Source organism: Amborella trichopoda, chromosome 5 (genome assembly GCF_054954075.1).
Source record: "Amborella trichopoda isolate Santa Cruz 75 chromosome 5, AtrichopodaSantaCruz75HAP2 v2.0, whole genome shotgun sequence".
NCBI lineage: Eukaryota > Viridiplantae > Streptophyta > Magnoliopsida > Amborellales > Amborellaceae > Amborella > Amborella trichopoda.
Window position 1 is genome coordinate 8,156,507 of NC_142340.1, and position 21,285 is coordinate 8,177,791.

At 35.2% G+C, this 21,285-nt stretch overlaps 1 pseudogene across 1 annotated transcript; it reads left to right on the forward strand.

Annotated features, from left to right (window-relative positions):
• On the forward strand, positions 1-12,012 carry LOC105421383 (ferrochelatase-1, chloroplastic-like; annotated as a pseudogene). Its single transcript, XR_016055845.1, has 6 exons — positions 1-410; positions 864-1,007; positions 1,531-1,632; positions 4,955-5,058; positions 5,165-5,291; positions 11,873-12,012. The product of XR_016055845.1 is annotated as a ferrochelatase-1, chloroplastic-like (transcript).
• Positions 12,013-21,285: the final 9,273 nt, after the last annotated feature.

Below are 21,285 nucleotides of genomic sequence, written 5' to 3' on the forward strand. Positions count from 1 at the left end.
TTTGAAGGATTACAAATTGAGGGAGCCTTCTTGAAATTTTCTTTTTGAGAAAAATTTGTTGGTCTTAAAACTGCAGATTATGCCCTCAGAGCCAACGATTAGGTGGTAAGCAGACAGCTATGCTACAATGCTCACTAGGAAGTTCAAGAAAATCTGAAACCTGTTTATCATTATTTACAACCGATGAGAATGGGTTATGGAGAAGAAAGTATAGCTGTGAGGCCCTTGAAAAGAGGAAGCTACTTGCATATGCAGTTTCCTCAGCAGAATTATGTGGTTTTGAAGATAGTGCTGCTGAAGTTCATTCTCTTCCAGAGCAAGAGAAGATTGGGGTCTTACTGTTGAATCTTGGAGGGCCAGAGATTCTTCAGGATGTTCAGCCTTTTCTGTTCAATTTATTTGCTGATCCAGTATGTTATTTTGTCTATTCAATTCATGTTCGAGGCTTTGAACTCATAAATTTCTTTTAATGTCGTCTCTGCTGGTTTTAAGCTTCACGACTTGTTTGGGCCAATTTGGAATTATGATTTCGTTGTCCTTTACATACCAAATGGAGTTTCAAAATTCTTTATCTGAGGGTCATATGCTTTCTTTCAGTGCATTTCAGAATTTTCTGCTCCTGCCAGGGAAGTTTAGTACTTACTTATTTTTCTACTTTTTTGTTATCTTTTCTTTTGTGGTTAATGCTTGAAATTGGTTGAGGTGGAAACTTAGCTTATCTTCTTCAATACTTGCAATTTTTATCTTTTTGTTTCAAAAGCAATACTTTTTACTCTTTTCTGTTGTTACTGCTACATATGAATGTGATACACAATTAGTTGGTGAATAGAGTTCAAAGGGCTGGTTCCTGATTCTTTTGGCAGGACATTATTCGTTTGCCCAGGCTATTCCGATTCCTTCAGCAACCTTTGGCTCAATTAATATCTGTTCTCTTGGCTCCCAAAAGTAAAGAAAGTTATGCTTCCATAGGTGGTGGCTCCCCATTGAGGAAGATTACTGATGAACTGGTAAACAATATCACTTCATCATTTATGTGCATTATTCGTCTTGTTAATTAGTTACTAAATTTTAGTAAGGCATTATAATGGGCCAAATATGTACGACATTTTGGGTGGTACAAGAATGCTGAGATTGCTTTTTTTGGACCTCCAAAGTCTGCTTTAGGTTGGTCACTTATTTAGCTCTATGAAAATGAGATGAAAGTTAGCTTGAACACTCATTTGCTGTTTATATTTTTCATTTTTGCAATATGTGGGAAAGATTGCGATGGAAAACATATTGCATGCGATGTTGTAGTTCCTGATGGGCTCATTGGCTATGGGCTTTTGTTAATGATGACTATTTATTCTTCTCTTGGTATGGGCCTTAGCCAAAACACAGTGGATACAGCATAGGGGGAACTGTATCAATAAAAAATTGTGACAAGTGATGCTATGTATTATGGATTTCATTTAAGTAAATTATTCATGTCAATCTTAGAGATTAGATGTATTGATTTTTTTCCTTTTTTCGTTTGTTGCACTTTTCAAGGCAGATGCATTGAAGAAGGCAGTAGAAGCAAAAAACATACCAGTCAATGTATATGTGGGAATGTGATACTGGCATCCATTTACTGAAGATGCAGTTCATCAGGTAAAACTTAAATCTCATGCATGCACGATAATCTCTCCTTGTCAATTTTCAATCATGACACAAAAGGAAACTAGGTTTAAGTTTTTAATCTTGCCGTTTTGACTTCTTAAGTTCATGCATCCTGACCGTGGGACTAGCAACCTTTTCAATTATTAGACTTCAGATGAAGATTGCACTATGTCTATTGCTTGCCTTAGATTCTTTAAAAGATGGGGTCCTTGTTCTTTTGGGAAGCAGGCTTAGAGCTGTCTGCTTTAACTTTCCTGAAAATTGAGCATCAGTTTATGAAAAATGTATCAAAATGCACCTAAGAGATGAACTATGAACCTTTTATTTCCTTTTATTTAAGTTCTAAATACCCATCAAAATGCACATGATCATTAGTTTGGAATAGTTAAAAATAGGTATAATTTTAAATATTTGATAAGTTGGGTGTATTTTGATAATTTTCTCATAATTTATATTATGCATGAACAGTAGTTCTCCCAAATAACATAGTTGGATCAGCAGATTTGAGGGTAGGATCCCATGTCATAAAAAATGATGTACCTGTCACTCTGGTGCCTTTTGAAGTTGACAAGAGAGCAGTAAGATAGCTGACATTTGAAACTTTGGCTTGCGACCTCCTACCTTGAGCTGCTATCATTAAAATTGAAGGTTTAGCATATTAGGCCCTCACCAAACACTTTGCTGATCTCTTTGTCTTGTGTCCTGCCGACTGCAAATATTTGGGATAATGCTCGGATGATAATGATTCTTTCCATAGTTACTTTTAAGTGAACATCTTTTTCTTTTCAATTGGATTTAAGACTTCTTGAATTGCAGTTTAATACATGTGAAATTTCGGAGAACTCACGTTTTATGTGATTCATTTCAGGGGATCCTTAAATCTGTGGGTTTTAAAGACTCGGTGTGAATGAACAATAATAGGTTGACCCCTTTGAATAGATCCACAGGACCACTAGTTATGCTTGCACAATGAAAGCTATTGCTTCATTGTGAATAGCCATCTCCTGTTAGATTAACTCTGTGGTTATGTGCAACGCCTGGAATGTAAATCAGATATTCCATGGCCAGTTTTGGAGGGCATTGGCAAATCAGAAACTTGGCCCAATTTCTTCTGGGACTCAACGTTTCTATTTATATAAAAACACTGATTGTTTTTTTTATTTTATGAATGGAGATCTATTCAAGGCCTTGTTAAAATGTTGAGTTGTTATAACTTCTGTTATATCATTATAGATATTATGCTTTTTGCGCTCTCATCATTATGGAATCTCTGTCAAATCCCTTTTGATGTTCCTAATGATAATATAAATTCATTTTTTTCTGTAAGTACATTATTGACAAGTACGAAATAGACCTAAAGGAAGGAGCTGCAGATTTGAGAATCAATCCTGAATCTTCCTTGGGCACCTCATGATGTCATCAACCATGTGTCACATATGTTGTCCTGGAGCCAACCATGGTGACTGATTTTTTTTTTTTTGATGAAGTTACCAATTGACATGGTGACTGATTTTTTATTTTTTTGATGAAGTTACCAATTGACATGGTGATTCAAGAGAGTTTTTTGAGGGATGCATGATATTGAAGGAGTGGAATGCTGCTTTGTCACCTTCACCTGATTCCCTGCACTTGAAGGAACTAAGTGCTACTCACACTTGAAAAGACCTCAGGGAATTTTCTTATAGAGTGCTAGAGAATGTTGTATGCCTTTCCATGGTATGCCAAGGTTAGCATCTTAGACCAAAATACTTAAGATTCTTGGATGCAGATGGCCTTTAATGTGGGGAGACAGCATTTTACCAAAATCATTTATACCGCGTAATATGTGAATAATACTCATTTATTTCTTAGGAGGCTAAATTTATCCCAACTAAGGAATTTAAAGCCATTTCAATGGATAATACTCATTTATTTCTGGGAAAAGAAATGATTTGTTTTTTGTGGGCTAGGAGGCATGGGCAGCTTGCATTGATGATGATTGGATGTGGATCTGACTCTTTTCCATCTTTGTTGAGTACCTCTAGTTGTTTGTTATCCAGTGAAATGCCTTTAAATCCCTTATTGGAGAGAATATTGTGGGATCTTTTTATGTTGAAAAGCCCTTGCACTTGCTGGCAGAGCCACCTTAATCAAGTTATTATGAAATTCCTTTGTTTTATGTAGCATTAAGATAAGTGGAGATGGTCCACGTAGGTGGCGTTTTATCAAAAAGAAAGAAAAGGAGGGAGGAGGCATGTGGGCCATTAAAGAGGGATGGTTGTGTACTACAAGGACAACATTCATTTTCAAAAGTTCGTTCGTAAGTGGATTTCCAGCTATGAAGAATGCTGGGAATTCAAAATGTCTTAGGATGGAGGCTAAGAAAGTAGTTGATGGAGGTTTACGGCATGTTGATGAAATGGAAAAAAGAAGGGGAAGATGGACAAGGATTTAGATATCGTGGTGAGTTGTTCGGTGAGGGATCACAAGGGATTCCAGTAGGGGGGCATGGAGAACATCTTCAGACTTTGATGTGTTGATCGTGTGTGTCTCTAAAGTGCAGTAGTTTACAGAGTTATCCATGAAGGTGCATATGGTCCTGCAGAAGGCGAGTTATTTGGAAAATGTTAGGTCACAGGTAGACGACTCTGTGATCCACCTTCTCTCTTTTTTTAATGTCCCTTCTTGTCAGTTGGGATTGACAATGATCAGTATGGAGTTTACACCTACCTGGATGCTTATCCTTAGTTGCTTGACTTTTTGTTCATCTTGAGACGGGGTTTTCAGTTGACCTGGCTCAATATGGCAGTGAACATTCAAATAGAAAAGAAATAAGAAATTGGCTGTGATGAAATGCAAGATCTTGAACGACATATAAGAAAAAGGAAGATTGGGTACTTTTAGAACCAATTTCCCATCAACTATGCTGAAAAGAAATCAACGTAGACTGGATCTTTTGGTCTCAACTGATTGATGTATACTGTTTGTGTGCCTGGTAAGCACTACATATTTTTGAGCCATCCTTTAGTTTGCCTAAATAGTGTTACTGATGGCCTAGTTGTAATTGAATGCACATTTTAGTATTTTATGGCTAGTGATTTGTGAACAGAATTTTTGTCAGAATTACTTGCCTTCTCTTTCGCTGGAATAGAAATTTCATGTTAAGATAACATTGCTTGTTTCAGACATGACCTCCAATCTCGTGACTTAAGATTCTTTTCCATGGGACATTCTATTGTATGTTATTATCTGGTGAATAATAACTTGAAATGCAGAAATTATTATGCACGTTAACATATCTTATATAATTTCTGTGATGTGCTAATCAATATAGATCAAGAAGGATAAAATTACAAGGCTAGTTATTCTACCACTCTTTCCCCAGTACTCCATTTCCACAAGTGGATCAAGTATACACGTTCTTCAAGGGTTATTCAGGTATTCATCTGCATGCTGGTTAGTTAAGTTTATCATATTTTCCGATTTACCATAGAGGGATCTGAATAACAAGTAATCTTAATTACTCCTTTGAAAATCCAGCTAGGGAGGATGAGTATTTAAGGAGGTTACCTGTCTTCATCATAGAGTCCTGGTATCATCGTGAAGGATATATTAAATCAATGGCAAATTTGATAGAGAAGGAACTGAAAAGCTTTCGTATGCCCGATGAGGTAATTTCTATATTTGTCATTTTTCTGCATTTGTTTCCCAGAAATAGTCAATAAATGCTCTATTCTTCTTCAAGGTATGCAATGTGCAATGAACTTCTCCATAGGAACCTTCAAATTTTCAAAATTTCAAGGTATAAGAAGTTTTTTGCTTTTGAATAATGTCTTACATAAGTTTCAAAAAAAAATTTGTCTTACATAAGCCACGTTTGTTTCTCTCAAAGTCTTGAACTTTTTGTGCTTCCAAAGATGGGAACTTTAAAGATTTCAACAAATTGATGGTAACCCAAACTTTGTAAGAAACACCAATTATTCTGCACAAACTGCAAGCTTCATGAAAGCTAGTGCTCTATGTGGTTTGACTGGAAAATTGTTGGGTGTCATTACAAGTGTCTGAAAGCAGCATCTATAAGTACATCGAATGCAAAATTTACGTCAATTTCTGGCGTTCTATGTACATGTTTTCTCCTGCAAATGTAGGCTGTACTAAGAATTAAATGGCATGTCTGCCGGTGTTCATTTTAGTCACCCTGGTTAAATTGTAACATCCTTGTTGAATGGTGATGTTATTTTGTTTAGGACAATGGTTTCATGCGGGCTGAACCGTATTTCTGCATATGCAGTCCAGAAAGTGTAAAGCATCCATCTTAAAGATTGATGCAAGTAGGTAAAACAAAGGAAACTAACGGTCCAAATGTTTTTTTATTAGAATTATTATTTCTAGTTTTTAAAATATATTTCTTTTGTCAGATTTATGATCTCCATGTTATAGATAACATATCTTTAAAAATTAGGTCCTAAAATTCATCGCAAAAATAAATTTATTAAGCACATTTCTATATATGCGGGCATGGCCGCATAGAAACCGGGTCCTTTTGTTTAAGGAATAGGAAATGACTTTTATCGTCTTCACAATGGTAATTACCTTATCACTGCAATTCATTGAAGAAAAAATTGGGAGGTTTTACCGATAACAGCCCGGTTAGATTGGAATCGACCATTGGTTGGATCCGATTTCATTTCAACCGGTTTTGGTGACCAATCGAGTATTTAAAAAAAAACATCAAATAAATTATATAAAGTCCAAAAAAAAATGCAAATTTTGTTTGTAATGCATTTTTTAATGTTTTTCATCATTATGGTAAAGATTGGGAATTGTTTTAGCCATTAATACTTATTTTTCCTTTTTCGCATCTTTTTGGAAAATTTCAAAAATACCCCTGGGCACAAATCAATTCTTTAAAATATTTTTTCTTCCATTAATTTTCAACTTCATTTGGATGTGTTTTATTCAATCATTCTTTAAATATACTTTAATATTTTATCAGATTTTTATTATTATTATTTTCTTTTAATATTTTTTGACTTCTCAGGACTTGCCCGGTTAGAACTGTTGGGCCGGCCAGTTTACTAAGTAGGCCGGTTGAACTGCTTCCGCGCCCATTTCCGTTTAATCGTTCCGATTCAATTTTTCCTACACTATTGCAGATACGATAATAAAACTCTAAGAGTGGCATTTTTGTGATTAACTTCTCAAATCACTCTTATCAGGGGTCTAACATTGTTGCTGGCAAGTTGTTTAAGAAAAGGTAGTGTTATTCATAAGCGCAAAAAGGAGGAAGTCTTACTTCACTTCAGTTTGTTCTGACCAGTTGACATTATTTTCTGAAATAATCCAGTAGATGGGAGTCCTATTGATATATTGATACCTGGAAGCATAGTTTCAAGAAGTATGTTCTTTCTCTAGATTTGTAGTGGTTTCTTGTCATGTATAATTGTCTCTGCTTCCTCCCATTAAAAAAATATGGTGTTTCTGATTTTACATTGTAACATTAATGGCATGTTTGATTTCTGGAAGTGGCAGCTTCCAGAGCCGACACTTCCAGAAGCTGTAGTACTTCAATGTTTTATTTCGGCAAATGCTACACAATTTTTGGAATCTGCGGATTCTGTGGCTTTCAAAACAACATTAAAAATTGTAAGTTGTTGCTTCCACTGGGGGGCATGGAGGTGGCCACTTTCCTTCTTTGGGAGGACACGGCTTGCAAAATGGCACCTTCCCCCAAATAAAACACACAGTAAATGTATTTTGATTATGGGATCCACTGTGGCCTACTTGTTCCCCGCCAAAACTGAGCCAACTCACATTAAACATTCAAGCCAGAAAAAGACATTTCAAACTCAAATAAAAAAAGAACAAAAGTTTAAGTGGCGTTTGAAGTTAGCTTGTCACTATGTCACACCACATTCCTTTACATTTCAAACATCAACAAAGAAAAACTATGTAACACCAAAAGCACAGGCAGATGCCAAGTTTTTCATTTATGACACTCGTCCATGGGAAGATTCAGTTTACTATATGTGAATGGAGATTTACTAAATTATTAGTTTTCAATGTTTCCCTTTGGCCACGGAGGCTTGTTTGCTACCTTTTTGGTTAAATGGTAGGTATTGATATTCTTTAGTGCTCATGGAGTTCCTGTCAGCTACATTGAAAATGCTGGTGATCCTTATAAGAAACAGATGGAGGAGTGTGTGGACTTAATTGTGAAAGAACTGAAATCTAGAGCAGTCACGAGTGGCCACACACTTGCCTATCAGGCAATAAATTGCAGTTTATGTATTTGATATCGAGTATTCATTGTTCTGCTTCATTGCTGTTGCATTTGCCTTCTGTGAACTTAAAATCAGTTATAGAATTTCATACTTCTCTTACATGTGATCACTCCATGCTGTTCATGACATGCTTTGTACTATGTTTGACAGAGCCGTGTGGGGCCTTTTGAGTGGTTGGAGCCATACACTGATAAAGTGCTTGTTGAGCTTGGTCAGAAAGGGGTGAAGAGTCTTCTTGCTGTTCCAATAATGTAATTGTCTGTTCAAACTGGGGTCTAAACTTGTTAGTTTGCATATATGTTGCTATGCTTTTACTGACGCTAAGAAGTTGCTGATTTCCTTGAAATGATTCTGATATTAATGAAACATTTGAACTAAATTTTCCTTTTCAAATAGTTGGCAATGTTAGTTGGAATGATCTTACCAATCTAAAAAACAAAATATTACCCAAAATGTCCACTAGGGATGTATGGTGTGTTGACAAAATTCCAGAATGATGTGGGAATCCTTCACAACGAAGAACACCCAGCCTCTTGAAGACATTCAAGTTACACAACAAATAGAGTGATGCTGTTGATTTAAGAAGCTACATTGTTATCTAGAGGGGGGCGGGGGGGGGGGGGGGGAGGAAGGAAAGTGAAGGATTACCCCAAGATGTTCTTTTAGTTTTTTATGATTTTTGGCTATCATGCTCCAAGCCCTACCATTATTGATGAAGGTGTGCTTCTTACTTTTTTGACATCCCAACAAGAATTACAGCATTTCCACAGAAATGTATGAATCTGTATTTGTATATGTATTATACACATATACCAACAGAGGAATGTGATGTATATGCTTTCTAAGATGGTGTATATATAATAAAGGGCATTTGAAGAATGCTCATTGAGATTATATAGGGGAGAGAGGACACCAAACAAGGTCAAGAACATTTTGTGATGTTTGTGGTCAGGAATGTTTCCACCCCATGTGTGTTACTTTCCATTTTCAACCGACATTTGTGTGAAACTCACAGCAAATTGCCACAAACCTGACCGGTGCTCTGGGTGGGAGATCTTAAAAAGATCTCTATTTTTGAATTTTTGGATCTTTATACACACTATATTATCAAGTCTTTTTAGAAGTAAAGTAAACTGAGTGGAAGCAAAGATAGACAACCGGAATTGGTTGATGAAGTGTCTAGTCTAAGGTTCTAGGGGCTAGGGGCTAGCTGTTCTTAAAACTCTCTAAGTTGTCCTGTTGCTCTCCCGGTTTATCCGGATGCACTTGTATATGTATATATACCAAAATGATATGCACAGTATGAATAACAAATTGCTGATACTGACAGTATCAAAGACAACTTCTGCGATACCAAATTTATGCCAAGTAATGTTCTTACTACTTTTAGTGAGAAAGAGTAGTGGGAATTCAGGCAGCAAAGTCTTTCGAGAACTGAAATATGCTTTCCTCCATATACCTGTCACATATTTCTTTATGCATCTTGATATTCTAACAATCCCAAATGATATTTAGTCTGCTGAAATAGACCTGTTCAATGTCCTATCCTGATTGATGTTTCTGAGCTATTAGTTCTGATCCGAAAGTCCAAGCCATGTCCTTGGTACTGTACCTTGGATAGTTGATCCTAGACTTTCTTGTGCTGGTTGTTTAATCAAGCATTGGAATAGAGAGATTAATTGTGTGAAGGACCGTTGCTGATGAAACCTAAATTCTCAACTTGATAAGGAAGCGTCGAAGCTGGAACCATGGAAAAGTGTGTATGGGGATAAAAGATTACTGGCGAGGAGAATAAAAAGTGTTTTCTAAAAATTAACAGGTAGAAAGGGAATGCTTCCAATGGAATCACCAAAAGTTAATGAGATTTAATTGCGCATAGTGTCATTGAGTAGTCAGGGCAATGTTGAAAGAAATTTAATTTAGAAATGAAGGTTGTAAACTGCTGTTGGAGCTATGGAGAAGACATTTCAAGATGGAATTATAAATGCTTTAAGCGCTTAGGTAAATAAAAACATGAGGAGAGAAAAGCGGGAATAGTACAAAGCAATATCTGGAGATTGTGGGTGTAATAAGTAGTCTCTGGTTATCTGCCATCACCAAATCGTTGTGTTTCCTAAGTAGAAGTTCCCAAAAAAAGGGAAATCAAGAGTAGAGTCTCTTGTTACTCATACAATTATGAAACTCATACCTCTTCAAGGTTTAATGCCAATGAGATCTTTGGAATCTCAGCCATTTCAGATCCTACATCTTTGACTTCTTTTACCTACTCTTGATTTCCCTTTTATTTATCAGTTTAGACTTTGTTGTTCAGGTTTAAGAAAAGGCGGCATCGGTTTTTTGGTAGTCACCTATTAAATTTTTGGCTTCAGCCAACTTGATTATTTCTTAGGACTCTTTTCAGCAAACATCAAGATTGCATCCAGTTATAGATGAGGACGCAAACTCCTACATCTAGAAAGCATTCTCTTTTCCCTTTAGTGAATCTAGATTGAGTCACCTTAAAAGAATCACACGTGATAAGCTAGAGAGGTTTATTAACCATGCAAATAGAGGCCTTCCATGTGACCAAAATACTCTTCCCCTCACTGTGAAGACTGTATGGTTTATATATGATAACTCTAGCATTAGTATCGCTCCACTTATTCCGATTGCTACTTTATGGTCCGTTTGGGGGCATCAACACTCTTAATTCAGGAATACCAGCCACTTAGGCGACATTTCATTTTCTTTGTATAGTGCCCTCATTGACATCTGGGGTTTTCTACCTCTTTTGGATAGCAGCAAACTAGGACGGAGTCATGAACCTTATTCCTAGCCATGAAGCCGATATGTCTAACCCACATCTTACTCGATCATATCACCATTATTTATTATTCGTCATAATATATGAGAAAACACATTATACCCATAGAATGAGTGTAGCGGAGATGAGGATGTTGAGATAGATGAGTAGCAAGACAAGAAGCGATAGAATTCAAAATGAATCCATTTAGGAGAATTTAGGAGTGGCACCTTTAGGTGATAAGATGAGAGAGAGTGTAGACTTAAGTGGGCGAGCCATCTGTGTTGCTTACCAAGTACAGCACCTGTTAGAAGGTACGAGTTAGTTCAAGTCGAAAGACTGAAAAGAGCAAAGGGTAGGCTCAAAAGGATGTAGTTGGAAGTAGTTTGAAAAGATATGGCCTTTAATAGAGCGGAATGGCAGACCAAGATTCGTTTAGCCGATCCTGGTTAATTGGAAAAAATCTATGATGATGATGATGACTATGATGATGTTACAATATATGAGAAGGTTTATAGAATTAAATTTTGTCTCCACCATCTGTTCTCAACAAGGGATGGTTGGGATGAACCTTCATTCGAGCTCAAAGGATGTACTCCAATGTAGGGGGAAGCGGTAAGAAATAATCGGTAAATAAATGATAAAATAAAGCAATGAGAGATTATACTCTCTTAAAGTCTGTAAAGGAATCCACATTAAAAAGATCTCTTCGTAAGATACAAAGACAAACTCTTTTTTCTCCACCACCTTTTTTGAACTAATAGTTGAACGTATTTGTAGAAATAAACCTAACTTGTATCCTAAAAAAACTTAATCAAATATTAATTCTTCATCTTTATAAGAAAACAAAAAAAAAAATTCAATTATTCTCCTCAAATCTCTACAGTGAAAAAATTCAAAAATAACCCTAAAGAAAACTAAAAACCCGAAAGAACCCCAAACCTTAAATCTAGAAATCAGAAAAATAAATTTATTAGAAAACCCATTACATCATACTTGAGATGAAGAATGGTTCATATCAATTGTTGCTTGTTGATGATAGGTGAATACAATTTATGACTACGTGCAGCATGCAGTTTCCTGCAACATTACTATTTTATGTGCTCGGTTAAAATGTTGTTATGCCATTATCTTAATATTTTGTCCTGTAAACTTAGACTGGGATATTCATTTTGTTGATTTTCAGCTTTGTGAGTGAGCAAATTGAAACATTGGAAGAAATTGATATGGAGTAAGCATTTGGCCTTGGAGTCAGGCGTCAAGAACTGGGGAAGGGTACCCGCTCTGGGTTGCGATCCATCCTTCATATCAGACCTCGCAGACGCTGTGGTGGAGGCTCTTCCCCATGCCGTAGCCATGACTAGTGCCAAACCAGCTCGACAAAGTGAAAACATGGATTTGGTGAGATCAGCATTTTACTTGATTTTTGGTTTCATTTTGGCTTTTGTTTTGCTTCTTAGCCTGAAACTCGTCTCTGCTTACATGATGTACCTCCGTTAATATAGTATAGCGTGTTGTATCCTTGCATTGGTTTCATTACAGAGAGTGAAATTCATGAGAGACTAAGAATCGGGCTTGGGCTTTAGTAGTTAGCAGTTTACGTTGGCAATGGTGCATCTCAAGATCGATTCCCACCAATGAACTACCCAAAAAAGGAAAAAATTATGAGATCAATGAAAATTCGTTTTAATGAAGATTGTCGATATTGCAACAACTGAAAGCAGTTCTACTTCTCAGTCTTTATGTATTTATGTGTGTGAGAGAGAAAGGTCTCTAAATCTGTTTTTTCTCTCGTGTTTTTTGTTTTTGGATCTAGTTGTATTTCTTCACTTTAGTTTGCCCTTCCTTGCTGTTGTCAATAGGGCTGGTAATATTCGAGGTCGCTCGGCCCAGTCCTTTCGGCCCAGCCCTAAAAAATTAAACTTTGGCTAAAAACTGTGGCCTGAGGGCTGGGCTAGGACCGGTGGCGGCTTGGTTAGCTTGGTATGGCCTGAGCCAGCACCATTGAGATAGGGACCGGGGCAGAAAGAAGTTGCCTGGCCCGGCTTGGTCCATTACCTATCGGGTCGTTTGTTACGGAGTCGGATGCCTTCGTCTTGGGGAAATCTCGTTATCCCCTGGTGGACAGCTTTCCTTCGGCAAAGTTTTCACACAATTTGCCCTTGTATCTATTTTTTTTCATTTACACCCCTATTTGTACTTTACTACTTTAATTACAATGATAATTCCCTTTTCTAAAACGGAATAATAACTGTCTCGCAGTAAAAAACTATTTTCTTTTATCAACCCTTTGATTTTATAAATTTGGCTATATTTGAAGCTCCCATGAATTCCAAAACGTAAAGGGAACCAACCAGTGTTCAAAACCACGAATCGGGAATGGGATTTGGCCCATGAGCAAGCTGAGTAACTTGGGCTGAGTCTGATTTACTCTGTCTATTACCGCCAAGCGGAACAATGTTAAAAAGAATAAAAAAATATAAAAATTCCGAAAAAAAAAAAAGGAAACATAAGCTTCTAGTAAAAATTAAAGGTTAGAAAAAGAAGTAAAAAATTGGAGGATATTTTAGAAATACTTGAAAAAGAGGGGAAATGTTAAAATAAGTATGCTAATAAAATGTCATACTCCTACGGGAGTACACTAGGCAAAACTTATTCTAGGAATAGCTTTTTCTTCTTAAACTTTGGGGATGAGATCTATAGAATCTGGCTAAGGGCCTCAAAGCAAGAAAATCTATGTGCCTAAAAAAATATCATCTCAAGATTGCATCAGGTTCGTCCAATTTTTGGAGGAAATGATCTAGATGTTTCGAAGCTTAAAATCTTTTTTTGTTCTTCAAATAATCAGATTAGATGGATCCCAAACTTTCTAATAAAAAATTTATATTCCAAGTTAGTGTTTTGCCCAAGATAGTAACTGTATAGTATGCTCCGGAGGGAGCATTGCATATGCCATCAGTAAGGGTTCACGGACAACACTTTCCAGCTAAAATGTTAGAAAGCATAAAAAAAATAAATTACAAAATTTTATCTCTTTTATAATTTTTTAAAACCTGGAATTAGGTCATGGACCGCTCATCGGCTGAACCAATTCCGATAAGCGACTAAGACAAGACCATTGCGCTGATCCAGTAGTATTGTAGGCCCAAATCACTATTAATGTCTTCATGTAGGAACCCAATTTGCTTTACATTTAAAACATTAACAAATTGGAAGATCATGAAAATAGGGCTGGCAATGGGCGGGCCGTCCGGTCCGAAGGGATGGCAATGGACCCGAAACTTGACTCTGGTCCGGATGTGGGTCTAAAAATTGGACCCTACGGGTCGGGTCCAAATCTGACAGGTAGGTCGATACCTCCGTCTGAGTATCGACACTACCTGTTGCCACTCCTACCGGCCTAGCCCTGAAAAAGTAGGGCTTAGGTCACATACTGCAGCCTAAGGGCTGAGCTAGTGCCAATGCAGGCCTCGTTTTGTCAGTTTGGCACATTTTTTTTATTTTTCTTCATTTTTTTTTTTGCCTGGCCCCGTGGGATTGGGGCCAAGGGCCACGTCTGGCCCGGCCTAAGCCCAGCCGTTTGCCACCCTTACGTGAAAAAAGGTCATAACGTCTTAGTTGGCCAACAAACTCATACAAGATGGTATAAAAGCATGTGAAGAAGATTAGTAGGCCCATGAAATCTTGGCTGGCTACCAAACGGATACAACGAGGCGTTAAAACGATAAAACAAGACCAAGATGCCAAAATTCTAAATAAAACAAAAAATAAAATGCTAAAATTATATTATTTTAGGCCTGTGAATTTTTTTTGTTTGTTATACTTACTCTAACGAAACAAATCGGTTGGCTACCAAATTGGATGACGTAGGCGATTTAAAAGTTTTAGAGAAATTTACCTTTTGTTATTTAAACAATTTGCCCTAAAATTTAAATAATATTCATATGTACATTTCTATTTTTTTTATCAAATTGCTCCTACATCAGACCTTCAAATTCCAAATTTGTGCAAAAGCAAATATCAGGACTTGAAGTTTTGAAGTTCTTTTTTGAAACTCAAGGAAAACTTTAGAGCCTCAAAATATAAAGATTGTTTTTGGAAAAATCCAAGGTTGCACTTCAAATATAGAGTTAACTTTAGACTTTCAAGATCAGAAATTTATTTTAAAAACAAATTTTGACCTTGAAGGTCGTAGATAAGCTTATCACAAACACTAATCAAGGTTTTGATCCCAGAGTTAAACTTAGACATTTAAGGTCCAAAGAAGGGACAATTTGCTTAGTAATAAACAAATTGAAGAAAAGTAAAAGCAAAAATTTGGGGTGATCTTGACAAGAAATCAAGGATACGTGCATAAGTTTCTAAAAGTTCTAATTTGGAAAAGTGTGGTGTATCAAGGGCCATAATAATTGGATTGCAACCCTGATCACATCTAATTTACAACAGAATTGTCCCTAAAAAATGAGATTTGAACTCAATCTCTACCATTCATCATAAATGGATGGTGGATGTGACATGCGATGCAATTCAACGATTGCATCATTGACGCATGAAAACCGAAACCTTTTTAATTGTGTAAACCAAAGGACTTCACGGTTCTTGCCTAAAGGTAGGGGTGGCAATAGGTCACGTCAGGTTTGGGTCCAGCGGGACTCAAACTCGGATCCAAAAGAATATTATGGGACCCAAACCCGATCGACCCAACTGGAAAATCAAAATATCTATATATTTAAATATGTTTCGTAAATTTGTTAAATACATGCACGTGTTTTACATATTATAACTAAAATATATAACTTGGGTCCGGGTTGGGTCTACATGGACCAAGACCGGAATAGTATTTGGATGCAAGATTTGGATCTGGACCTGACTTGCCGGATCCAATTGTTTGACCCATAGCTGGACTCAAGTGAGGTCTACCCATCGAGTACTGGGTTGGGTCTAGATCCATTGCCACCCCTACTTAAAGGACTGGGACTGTTGCACTTTTTCTTTGTAGAATGTAGATGGAGCATATTTAGCTTTTCACACTGATAAAATGAGGGAATTTTATCCAAAAAAATATTAATTGGGCTTTTTAAGAAAAAAAACCTTAGAAAATTTTCTTTTAAGACATAATACCTTATGAAGTTTTGTTTTTTATTTGGCCCTCGGTATATAGACTGATTTGCCCCAATTTTAAAACAAAATTTTGAAGTTTTTCTTCTTTCATTTTCTTTCCCATAGTTTCTCCTCTCTCTATCCTCTTTTTGAAAATCCAACACGTGCTTCCCTCTCTAAAAAATGTGAGAGGAGGCAGAATGAGGTTGGGGTTTCTACCCAAAATGTGAGTGAAGGCAAAATAAGATTGGGTTTTTAGAGGGAGAATAAGAGAGGTAACGAGAATGGGGTTGGGTTTTTAAAGAGAAAAGGTGAGTGGAGTAAAATTGAGATTAGATTTCTAGAAAGAGAATATGAGACAATGCAAGAATTGAGTTGTGTTTCTAAAAAAAGAATATAATAGTGGAGAAAACATGTTGGGTGTTTAGAGAGAGTGAGAATAACGAATAATGAGCTAAGTTTTTAGAGATAGAACGTGATAAAAGGAATAACTTTGGAAATTGGGAGATAAAGGGGAGGCTTTCGAGAAAATGACATGCATAATGACAGTCATTTCGAAAAAGCAAATCACTTTTTAGGGTGAAGTTTATGTATGTGCGAGAGATACCCTTATGCATCATGAAAACTATGGTCGAATCAGGTCTAGGTGACATTGGAACGTCTCCAGGGGAGAACTTGTAATCCATAAACGATGATTACAACCTCTTGACTCTTTGGTGACCTACTAATGAGCACTTGTATGAACTGTGGGTAATAGCCCTTGTATGAAAGATGTATTCTTGCCAATGGTTTAAAAAACGGATCGGTGACCCTGATCGAGCACCCAAAAAACCGATCTGGATCGACTATCAGGATCGAGAATCAGGTGAATCGGTCAGAATAAAGCTTAAAAAGAATCCAAAAAAATTATTAAAATTCATTATAAATATTGTTTTTTAGGAATTCAATAAGAAATGAGGGTACTCCATTAAAAATTTTCATGTTTTTGAATGAATATGCGAATATTGATATGTTCTTTCCCTGCATGAACCGTCGTTCAGCATTTAATTTACATCACACAAAAGGATAAATATAGAATTATCATGAAATAAGTATATCAACAAACATGGACTACAATAAAACATAAAATTAGTAACATATGATCTAAAAATAAAATAATAGACGACGTTATTGTTCTTCTTGGTCACGCTGGTGCCATTGATTGAATTCATTTAACAATTCTTTGATTCGATCTAAAAACGAATCATCGATATTAGCAGGCGTCTGACTATTCCCAAATCCCTGAGTGTTAGTGTTTTGTTGTGTTCTCAATCTAAAATCCCCGAAGCTTGTCCATCCTTCATGCTCACCTGCACTGTCGTGTTCATCCCTACACTGCTGTTGTTGGGACTCGATATGTGAATAATATGGTTGGGATAGGGTGGCTTCAGAATCATCATCTCTCTCATTTTCTCTTTGAATAATATGGATTAAAAAAAAATTTAACAAATTTTCAAAAAAATCGATCATGGATTAAAAAAAAAAATCACAAATTTTCAAAAAATTCTATCATGGATTACAAAAAAAAATTCGATCATAGATTAAAAAAAAAAAATCACAAATTTTCAAAAAATTCTATCATGGATTACAAAAAAAAATTCGATCATGGATTAAAAAACAAAAATCACAAATTTTCAAAAAATTCAATCATGGATTACAAAAAATTCGATCATGGATTACAAAAAATTCGATCATGGATTACAAAAAATTCGATCATGGATTACATAAAATTCGATCATGGATTACAAAAAAAAAAAAACATAAAAAAACAAAAAATTCCATCGTGGATTACAAAAAAAGAAAAAAACAATTCTATCATGGATTACAAAACATTCAATCATGGATTACAAAAAATTCTATCATGGGTTACAAAAAACAAAAAATTCGATCATGGATTACAAGAAAAAAAAACAAACATTTCGATCATGGATTACAAAAAATTTGATCATAGATTACAAAAAATTCTATCATGGATTACAAAAAATTCAATCATGGATTACAAAAAACTCTATCATGGGTTACAAAAAAAACAAAAAACAAAAAATTCGATCATGGATTACAAAAAAAAAAAAAAACATTTCGATCATGGATTACAAAAAAAAAACAAACATTTCGATCAAGGATTACAAAACATTCGATCATGGATTACAAAAAATTCTATCATGGGTTACAAAAAAAACAAAAAAGCAAAAAATTCGATCATGGATTACAAGAAAAAAAAACAAACATTTCGATCATGGATTATAAAAAATTCGATCATGGATTACAAAAAATTATATCATGGGTTACAAAAAATTCGATCATGGATTACAAAAAAAAAAAAAAAAACAATTCGATCATGGATTACAAAAAAATTGATCAAGTATTACAAAAAAATATATCATGGATTACAAAAAAAAAAAAAAAAAAAAATTCCGTACGGGACTCGCCGATTTACTGTACAGTGAATCGGCGAGTCACTGTGCAGAATCGTCCGGTTCTCTCTACAACCGGATGATTCCTGTTCTTTTCACCGATTCGATTCTTCCATGGCGATTCTCGAGTCGAACCGGGCGAGTCCGGTTTGACTCGGCGTTTTTTTAAACACTGCTTTAATCCTATGAATGTATCTATGACATCTGCCCCTCATTTATACCGATTGTTCCTTCTACTGTTGTGTTTGTCATTTAATACTTTTTGAAAATAAATTCTCCACATTTTGTTGACCTTTTCATCATTCATCAAGACTTTTTGATCCTCATTCTTAATGCATTTAATATAGTCTCGATTCTTATATTTTCTTTTCTCTCTCATTTTTGCTAATTGAAAGATTTTTTTTTCACATTTTTCTTGTTTCTAGTTTATTGTCTAGTTTATTGTATAGATTACCATATGCTTTAAGTTTAATCTTACTATTTAGCTAATCTTATGGCATATAGATAAATTATTTAATATATGTAAAATACATTTGTAGAGAGGGCTCCGCCCAAAAATATTTCGAGCCTTAAAAGCAACCTGACTAAGGCCCACCCTTGCTCTTAACATGTGCCTAAACCCTTCTTGAAACTGTGCTGAGCCCATAAGCCCATGACGCAGTGAGGAGCCCAGGATTAGTTAGCAACTCTATTTTCAATTGAGTGGTTATCAGCCGATGTTTAACAATGCTATATCTAAAGTTCAACTCGTATATTTACCCCAAAAAAAAAAAAAATCTCAAGTGTCTAATGTTTGAAATTAAATGTAAATGATAAATTAAGGTAAGCACAAAGATATTTTAATCCAACAGGAGTACAATGTCCATTTACTCCGTCAGGTCAAACCCCACTTAAAATTAATTTTAGGACCCGAATTTTGGGGATATAACTTTTTCAACCCAAAGATTAACTTTAACAAAAAACAACAAAACCCGAGTAAAACCCCACTTAAAATTAATTTTAAGACCCGAATTTTGGAGATGTAACTTTTTCAACCTATAGATTAACTTTAACAAAAAAAACAACACCCTAATTGTACCCTCTATGCGCTCGAAAAAATAATGTCTTGAGATTGAATAGAAACTATCTAATTTTTAGATAGTAAGACCTAAGTATTTTGATTTTTTTTAGAATAAATTACAAAAAAAATACCCAAGACTACATTTTCTATTCAACTAACCCCGAACCTAACTTTGTCTCTCACTTTTTTCCCCAAAATACACTTTACCAATAAATAAATAAATAAATACCTAAACTACCCTCCCATACTTTCCTTACTTTTACTTTACCCACTCTTCTGTCCTCTATCCCACGCATTGTCTATATGTGGTCCGGCAGTAGAACACTCTATAAAGACCCACTCTTCTCTCCTCTATTCCACCCAAATAAGCATTGTCTAAATGTGCTCCGGCAGTAGAATGCTCTATAAGGCATTGTCTAAATGTGCTCCGGCAGTAGAATACTCTATAAAGAGCGATCAAGCAGTTGCAAAGAGAACGGTCAAAGGGTGGTGAGCCAGTAAATGTTACTGGATTCCAGAGATCCGGCACTGTATAAAAGGCGGTCGAGCAGTACTCAATCTCGGTCGAGTAGTTATCTTAAGGTGGTTCGGCACTTAAGTTTATGGAATAATGGGTCCAACAATACAATAATGTGCTCCGCAATATGCTACTAAGATACAAGAGTCAACGTCAAATATGACCAAAATGATTTTTGTGTACAAGAAGGACATTTACGTTTAAAAAAATGAACTTTTTCCTTAGAGGGTATATGCATAAAAAATTCTTTTGAAAAAAAAAGCGAAAGAAAAAATTAGGTTGAAGTAAGTTGCATAGAAAATGTGGTGTTGAAGTTTCTCAATAATCATAAAAAAATCCAAGTCTTCTAATAGAGAGAGTGGAAGTAAGATATGCTCCTTATACATGCTCTTAAGTTAAGAGGGAATTTGAATTTCTTAATGAACAAGCGACTCAGTATGCACGTACTAATTTGTTGAGACGTAATAAATAAAAGAAATGTATATAATGAGACCAGGGGATTTGAGTTTTTTTATTTATTCTTAATGCAACGAGCGATTCGTTATGTACGATCCAATTTTGTGAGAAGTAATAAATAAAGTGATATATGATCATTTATTTATTATATAAAAAAGTCATAATTATTATTTGAAGAAACTATTAAAAATATATCTTAATTTTCATCTATTTAGAAAAAAAAAAAAATTTAACTTTCATAAACCTCATCCACATCTTTTTTTTCTTTAATTTTGTTTTTTTTTTTTACCAAAATAACGTTCATGCATACGTAAAAACTAACTATGTTTTAGGGCATTTTAAATACAGTAAAAACCAACTCATGTAATACCGCATATTAACCCATGTATTAGGCATTTTAAGTATGTAAAAACTAAACCATGTACATCGGCATTTTAAGTACCATAATTTTGGCCTTTTTTTTTACCAAAATAACCCCCACCATTTTTTTTTAATTTTGACTTTTTTTTACTAACCCATGTTTTAGGGCATTTTAAGTACCCTAAAAACTAACCCATGTAATACTACATACTAATTCATGTTTTAGGCCATTTTAAGTATCGTAAAAACTAACTCATGTAATACGGCATTTTAAGTATAGTAAAAACTAACACATTTAATATTTTAAGTACCCTAAAAACTAACCCATGTTATACGGCATTTAAAATACCGTAAACCTTTTTTTACTGTTTATATTTATCTCTTTCATCTTGTTTATATTTATCTCTTTTATATTTTAATTTTTTTTATATTTATCTCTTTTTTTTCTCTCTAATTCTTTTTAATATTTATCTCTTATTTCTCTAATACTTTTAATATTTATCTCTTATTTTTCTCTAATTCTTTTTTATCTCTTATTTCTCTATCTAAATCTTTTTTCACTCTAACTCTCTTTCTCTTTCTAAAGAGATTTGTATAATGTGTGCATACCTTACCATCCCCATAAAAACTCCCTTCAACCCTATCCCCTATGA